This window comes from Pinus tabuliformis, chromosome 9 (assembly GCF_031772625.1).
Source record: "Pinus tabuliformis cultivar Carrire ecotype Pingquan chromosome 9, CPIR1, whole genome shotgun sequence".
NCBI lineage: Eukaryota > Viridiplantae > Streptophyta > Pinopsida > Pinales > Pinaceae > Pinus > Pinus tabuliformis.
This window is the reverse complement of record NC_142307.1, coordinates 771436431-771445036: the sequence shown is the minus strand read 5'-3', so window position 1 is coordinate 771445036 and position 8606 is coordinate 771436431.

The window sequence follows — 8606 nt, the reverse complement described above, 5'->3', positions numbered from 1 at the left end:
ACCTACATTAACTACCTTTGCTAAGCATGTACAAGGTGAGTAGGTTGCATAGGAAATTTATAGATAGGCTAGTATCCTAACAACAAAAGAGAAGGTTTAGTGAAGACGATCTACATTGCAACTACTAGGAGTCTGAGTTGGTGGAATTTAATGAGGAGTAAGGTGAAGAGGGCATAACTAATTAACATGGTGAGTCTAGAAAGGGAGGTATAAGTATGATTTGTAGGCTTTAGGGAGAGCAATTCATTTGGAGGAGAGTCGACCATAATTATTGGAAGTGGGGTGGGAGTCAAGAATTTTACCTCCTTACCATCCCTTAGTCCTTCACACGTTGAGGTTGCCAACAACTTCCAATCTTATATGCTATGATTTTTGTAACATGTGCCTGAATCCATCGAAGGCATCGAGGTCAAGAGAGGATACTTTCGAATTATTTGGCCCTTGATGGGGTCCTCTGAGAAATCGACCTCCTCCTCAAGTATAATGAGTGTGATGAGAAGGGTGGTAGTATGGAGATCATAACGAGAAGGGGGTGGGCATGAGGCCTTTCAACCTTGTAAATTTTGGATTACCACATCTATCAAAGCTTTTACTCAAACCATATCCCTTCACATAGAGAAACGGTTGTTGATTTTGGTACGCCATATTATAGAAGCACAAGGATCCATTTCATTTTGACCAAATTCAAGATTATTTTTGTGAGGAAGTTTAGATATATGCTCATTGGAGAAAATCCCAAAAAGGTCACTGAGGTGGTGATAGATTTTATGTATGGTAAAGGAATCCATGTTTCTGAAGTATAATTTTATTATATTACACTTAGTGATTTTGAATAAAGAACTCTTCCCATTCCCATTTTTGCCTACAATAAATTTTTCATTTCCAAAGTCTGTATATAGTATAAGTATTAGGATTTATTCTATGAAAACAAAGGAAGGCACCAATTCATTTCTTTACCTTTTAAAATTGGTGATTATTTTCTAAAATCTTGTCTCATTTAGTTAATATAATTGAGATTTTCAATACTTAAAAAATCATTTAAAAGAAGTTGAAGCATACAAGGGTTTCAACTTGCAAGGATCTTTCATAACTCACTCTTCTACAATAGATTATAATACTTATTTCATATGATCAAAAGAAATTATTGAAGGAGCCAATAAAAATGATCACAACACCAACATGACTACTCCAAAGAAAAAGAAGAAAATCTATAGTGTTGATCTAAATACATGAGTCAAATCAAATACTTGTGAAAAAAAAACTAAGCTACAAAAGGAGGATAATCTATCTAAACATAAGTAGAGGGGTAAATATATGAACAACATTGATCCTTTTTCTACCCATATTCTGCATAAGAAATCCTCTTCTAGCCATAACAGTCATAAGCATATTGTTAAAAGAAGAGAGAGAGTAATGTAGAATGCACGAAAGATGGGGATGATTGGGATCCTCCTCATTCTTAGTTAGAGAAAACACAAGTTTTTACACCTTTGAAAATGAAAAGGAAACACTAGCACAAAAAGTGCTTGAGACTCTTGAGAACCAAACAAACAAATCACCAAAAATGGATATTGGAAAGCGACAAATAGTAGAGGATTTAGCCCATGAAGGACTAATTTTTTGTTAGGAAGAATATGATCAAAATTTAAGAAGGGAGTGAAATATAATAAAAATTTCAAACCAAAACATAGAGATACAATGAGAATATAATTAAATTAATATATGGAAAATGTTGAAACTGTATACATGCAAAATGAAAAAAAACTAGCTTCAACGGTCGTAGCTTATCTCTAAGAAGAGATGTGGTGGCTATGCCCTTTTGAACTGTGTTACAATGAGGATTTTGAACTGTCTTATAATAGAATTTTGGAAAGGTATATCCAAGGATTATAATTTCGAACTATTTTCGTAATATAAGGCCTAATCATTAGCCCGTTTCCCACCAAAAAAATTGTTTAGGGCCTCAAAACGACTCCAAAAGTTTAGGACCTGAAAACTGTAAAAAATAGAAAATTGACAAAATATGAAAATTGTGTTATGAGTTAGTGGAATAGGTGGGTGGCCACCAATATACTCCTAGATTATCCCCCCCCGCTTACGAAGCAATGGTATCCATTGCGTTGAGTACCTCCATGAGATGGGGAAACTTTTGTTGAACTTGTCCCTTTGTGAGTCACTTGCCTTAGTGCAAGAGTTGGCCTTCTTTGATAACTCAATATAGCTAGAACCTGTGTTGGAAAATTCTCTTAATATATGTGTCCATGATATGATTAGTTGTGGCCTAATTGGGCTGATTTCTACTAGTTTAAGTTGTTATGCAATTCCGGGTGATTCTAATAATGGTGGAAGGTATGGATGAAGGCAGTCCACATTGAACACTAGGTGCAGGCTAAGGAATGGGGGGATACTTATCTCAAAAGTGTTATCACCCATAACCTTAGTGATGGTGTAATTTCCATATTAGAGTTCCCAAAGCTTTCGATGTGTCCCTGCATGGTGTTCCTTCTGTAGATGCAACAATATCTTGTCTCCCACTTGAAACTTGTGTGGCACCTAATGCTAATCATGGAATTATTTATACTCAGTGTCGGACTTTTATAAGATATCTTGGACCTACTGGAGAATGTTTCAAATCTGTTCAATAAACTTGGAATATTTGTTGGTTTTAGATTGAACATGTACAAATTTTTCTTGTGTAGTGGAAAGGGGCAGTACAACATTAATGGGACCTAATTGTTGAAATCTCAATCCCACCTAAAAAGGGTTGTGGCTAGTTGAGCTATGAAGAGCTTTGTTGTAGCTATGTTGATTATATGGGAGACTCTCATTCCATGTGCATGGATGCTTATATTTGTACATGCACAAAATGTGCATGATCATCTTGTTGACGACCTCTGTCTAGCTATCATTCTAGGGGTGGAAGGCAGTTGATTTGGTGAGATTGGTGTCCAATAATGACCATAGGCTTGAACATAATGCACTTAGGAACCTGTTATCCCAATATGATATTATGGTCTATGGGACCACAAAATGTACCCACACTTGTTCAAATAAGATATTAGCAGTGGCTTCTCCTATGATACTATTTTTGCAGGCAATTAGGATGGCCATCTTCGAAAATCTATTGACAACCACAAACACACAGTCATTACCATGCTTGGTAGAAGGAATGATAGAAATACAGTCCATCGAGATGGATTCCCAAGGTCGATTAGGAATAGGTAGAGGGGTGTACAATCCTTTCTTCTTCATGGTTGGTTTGGAAATGGCATAGGTGGTGTATGGCTTGATATACTTGTAAACATCATGTTGAAGTTTCAAACATTAAAAACGATTTTTTAGTACCGCCACTATCTTTTCCACGCCAAAGTGATTTTCTTCCCAACTGCAATGTTCCTCCCAAATCAATTTGGCACACTTACTTGAAGGAACACAGAGGTTTCCCATTTAGCACAATAACACATCATGGAGGTGGAAGTATGTAACTTTCTTGTATACCATCAACACCTAGTATGTGGCAGTGAATTATGAATCACATTTGTATAGTCATGGCCATCCATAGGTATCACGCCCACAAGAGTTGAGAAAAATGATCAATGTTAAAACTAGAGGTCGATTGAGGCAATATGTGATGTGATTAGTGCTACCCTTCTTGTCTTTAATGTTTTAATGGAATTGTTTGTAGATATGTGGAACATTTTTTATGAAATTCATTCGACAACTTCTCTTGTGTCAGCATAAATTGAAGAGGTTGGTTATCTTTCAGGATGATCGTCTTCTTCCCTAGAATATGATGTTTCTATTGTGGTAGGTCTACATGATAGAATATAACTCCTTATAATAGGTGGGGTATCTCTAGAAAGATTTAGAGAGTGTCTCACTATAATAAGCCACCAGATGTCCTTGTTGAATGAGGATTGCACTAATAGCATAGTTAGAGGCATCTATCTCAATCTCAAATGGTTCTTGTAGGTATAGCAAGGTGAGGATTGGTTTAGAGAAAAAGTGGTGTTTCAGTTCATCGAATGCCTTCTATATGACTCAGACTGAAATAAATTTTCTTTTTTTCCACCCTTGGTAACTTCACTTAAGGGCCAAGCAATATAATAGAACCCCAACACAAACCTTCGATAAAAAAAATTAGCAAGGCATATGAAGCTGCGAAGCAATGTTAGATTCAAGGCTGCGATCCTAAATGGCTTGGATCTTAGTTGGACCCACATGCACACCTTCCTCATCAATAATGTAACCTGTATATTCGGCCTTGTCCATGTTGAAGAAGCATTTCTCCAAGTTAGCACATATCTTGTGTTATCATAAAGTGTGAAGGACCTACTGAATATGCTGCAAGTGATCTACCCAACTCTTGATGAAGATGAGGATATCATCCAGATATAAAACCACAAAAGAGTTGGTGAAAGGCCACAAGATGTCTTCCATCAGCCTCATGAAAGTTGCTAGGGAATTCATCAAACCAAAAGAGGCATGACCAACCATTCAAAAATACCCTCCTTGGATTTGAAAGTGGTCTTCCACACCTTAATCGGGTTTATTATAACTTTGCAATAACCAAAATTCAATTCAATATTGTTGAAGTACTTAGCCTCCTTGAGCTGTTTAAGAAGGTAATCGATTTGGGGAATCAGGTAACTATTCCTGACTATGCTTTTGTTCAAATCTTGATAATTAATTCAGAGTCTCTAGGTCCCATCCTTCTTCTGCACGAGTATAATTGGGCTCCCACGAGGTGAGGAACTTGGTTGAATGTGCCCCTTTTGTAGAAATTCTTGGATATATCATTTAATTTTCTCATTTTCTAGAAGACACTGATGGTAGATTGGCCCATTAGGTAGAGATGCACTAGGGGAGATATATCGATTGAATTCTTGGCTTGACAATCCAAAGGTACCCTCGTGGGTGAGGAGAAGATGTCTTTGTACTCTTCCATGACCTTATTTACTTTCCTTTGTTGTGTAGATGAGCCCTGTGTGGAGGCCATGGTATTCTCCTTACTTTGAGAGTGAACCAAGAAGATAAAAAATTTCCCAGTTTTTGAAATTATCTTATTGCATTGATTAGTAGAGATCAAATAAATGGAAGTATGCAGGGATACATTTGGCATCCTGTATAGTTTTCTTCCCAAAGTAATAATAACACTATGAGGTTTGGACTCATACACAACATGACACTTCCACAAGTATGGTTGGCCTTATATAACATCAAAAAATTCGAGGGGATAAACATTATAAAATGCCTCATCCATGAAAAGCTTGACTCTCTAGGGTAGGCGACACTACTATTCGACGCAGAGATCTCACCCTTGGTGGAGCCACCCAATGGTATATGGTTGCAAGTGTGGTTTTGTTTTCAGGTTCAATCTCTTAATGACCTATTGTGAGATGAGGTTATTTTTACTCCTACTATTAACAATGGAATGCAGTGGAGCACCCTTCACGTACATTTGTGGGTGAAAGAGATGCTACCTTCCTCCGGATCTTAGGGCTCACTTTGCTACACCTTGGTGGTGACAACGATGGCATTGGGTTATGCATTGATGATCTATTTCCCGTTTTCTAGGTTTGGTTTAGAGTCAAAACTTGCATTTTAATTTGAATCTTTTAACTTGACCACCAATGACCACTTTGCATGACATTCATTTATGTTATGAGTGGGGCTCTTATGTAAATCACAACACTTTCTTGTGTCTTTCTCTATCTTCTCATTACCATTATTTACTTGTGGCTTTGATGGGTTGTCCTAGGGTGGTCCATACTAGTTTTTTCCTTTATTATATGGTCTTGGGATGTCCTTGCCTTGCTCTTGATGTGAAGAATTCATTGGTCTAAATTATTACTTCTTCTTTTTAAATTTTTTCCCAATTTTAACAACATATTGATATGTTATGCCAAGAGAGGAGATGTTTGAGAACTCCATTTCTATATGGATGTATCTGTGTAGACAACCATGGTACTTAAGCACCAGACGTATCTCAGACTCTTTAATACCCATCTTGATGCTTAAGGTATGAAGGATGTTTGTGACCTCTAGCACTACTTGGTCCCTTTCCTGTCCTAGTTTGGTCCATCTCATGTGCTAGTCTTCATATCTTCCAACAAGGTAATAATGTTCCTTAACAACATCCCTAAAAGAGTTCCAAGTGGGTGTGATTGAAAATAGTTTGGATTCCTTCATGGCCCTTTTTTCACAGTAAGTTTCCCACTAGTCCATGACATGGGAGGAAACCTTAAGGAGTACAAAAGTAGCATTTTCTCTATTAGAAAAACTATGAATTGAAAAATATGCTTCTAGCATATTTAACCATTTTCTAGAGCATATGCATATATCTAGCCTACAAATATAAGAATATCAAAATTAACTTGTACCTTAAAGGGGGTGGTGCCTCTAAAGTTGCCACTAGATGAAGATGTGTCGCCTATTGGTATTCGCCAAAGGATTTGGGAAAAAGTATCCCTTAACTCGTTCCTTTGTAGCTCGAGGGCTTCTTCGATCAATAGTTTGATAGGATCTCCTACTCCCCTGTTCTTTTTTTCATGGGAGGTCGTCGGGGTCGATCACGATGGTATTACAAGGGCTCAAGTAGTTCGAGTCCCAACTGCTTATACCCCGACCTCATTGGGGACATGCACAGAAAATAGAGAAAGAGAAGATTGTTCTGATACCATTGATTCAGAATTATAAAGGGAACAAAATGAAATATATATTTAAAACAAAAACATAGAGATATAATGAAACTCACCTTCAATTAATAAATATAAAATGTTGAAACTATATAATTTAGAATGAAAGAAAACTATATTGAACTTTGGTGGCTTATCTTTGAGAAGAGATATGATAACTACACCCTTCTAAATTGTGTTACAATAAGGATTTGAGACATTTTTATTATGAAGAAGCAACGAGAAACCCTATACATCCAAAAACCTAACCCTAGGAGATAATGCACCAAAATCTTCTTATGGGACTTGATGGGGTAGGTTGGAATGTCAACTTCCTAGAGTCATAACTTTGGCATACAATCTTTGTTTGGCATGCACGATAGCCCGTTCGAAAGGTCTATTCAAGGAGTATAATTTCCAACTTCCAAAAAAAGTCTATTGTTGCTAACCCACTTCCCCAAAAAAATTCTCCACCTGGATCAAAATATGTTACATTGAATAGTACCATGTACAATAAAGAGGAAAAAAAACTACAAATTGAAAAAAATAATTTCAAAAATAAAAACAAAATTATAGGAAAATGAAATTTAGAAATTAAGGTTAAATAATTGAAGGCCTCAAGAATTATTAAATTCCGCCAAGCTACTAGTGATGCACGTGCTCGCTCGTTAGCAAAGCAAGAATTATAAAATGCCAAACTGAAGAAAATAATAAACATGGTTGAGTATGCTTTGTCTCAAACCTTTCTTTGCAAAGCCATTATCTATCCTCACATAAGACCAAGTTCCTCTAGAAACAAAAATATCATCTACTAAAGTTAGAAATTCTACTAAGTTGTTAATTGGGACCATAACATATCTTGTTGAGAAAATAAATAAACAACTCAATACAATTTTGGAAGCTTCGTAAATTGTTTTTAATTCAAGTAATTTTGAAAATAGAGTTTCTTCCTTTATTAGGTACCTTCAAAAAGATTTACCATATGATGAATATTTCTATAAAAATTCATTAGGTATAGTTTTAGCAAAATTTTCAGACATGGATGATTACAAAATAAAGCAATAGGATCTCCCCTCCAAGAGTAGGATAAAAGTAGAGCCAACAAGGATTAATACCTTTGATAACTAATAGTTAGTTGTAACGCATTGAAAGGAAAAATAAGTGAACATTTTTTAAATATATTGGATATAGTGAAGGGAATTGAAGGCCCATTACTAATAAGGGATGCCACGATGTTAAACAAAGACTAACTTGAATCAAAATTCAATATACTTAAGGTTTCATGGAGTAGTGAATTTGATAACCTCACTAAATTCCTTGAAAAATAAATCCAAAAAATGATTGGTGAACTTTGTGAATGGTAATGAATACTATGTGGTTATATTACAAGAGTTACATTATGAATGCATAGTTATTGAAGATGATTTATTGTTGCTTCAATTCAAACATGATATAACAATAGCATTTTTAAGAGATTATATTGAAGATTGGCTCAAAAAGGTGTTAGCTACAATAACTAATCTTTTGTAACTTACAACTTACAAGAAGTTGTTAGGCTAGTTATGTTCATGATTATAGTTGCCTATTTGAAGAGAGAAGAAGAAAAGTGGAATCCATCCATCATTATCCACCTCCAATTTTTGTGAGTATAATTTTATTTGAAGCATTTCCCTCTTTCCTTCTCAGTCTATGATCAAACAAATTTATTTTTTGAATTCTTATCCTATAAATATGATGTTTGATTGTTTCCTTTTCTCTTTCAGGTCGTCTTTGATAATATATATATACATATATATTTATATAGTCTATGGGAGCCCTATCTAGTACAATAGGATGAACACATTTTTATTTTATCTTTTGAGAATCATGGATATTATGTAATGTTGTTTTACACATTTTATTTGATGTTGAATAATTGACTTGCATTTT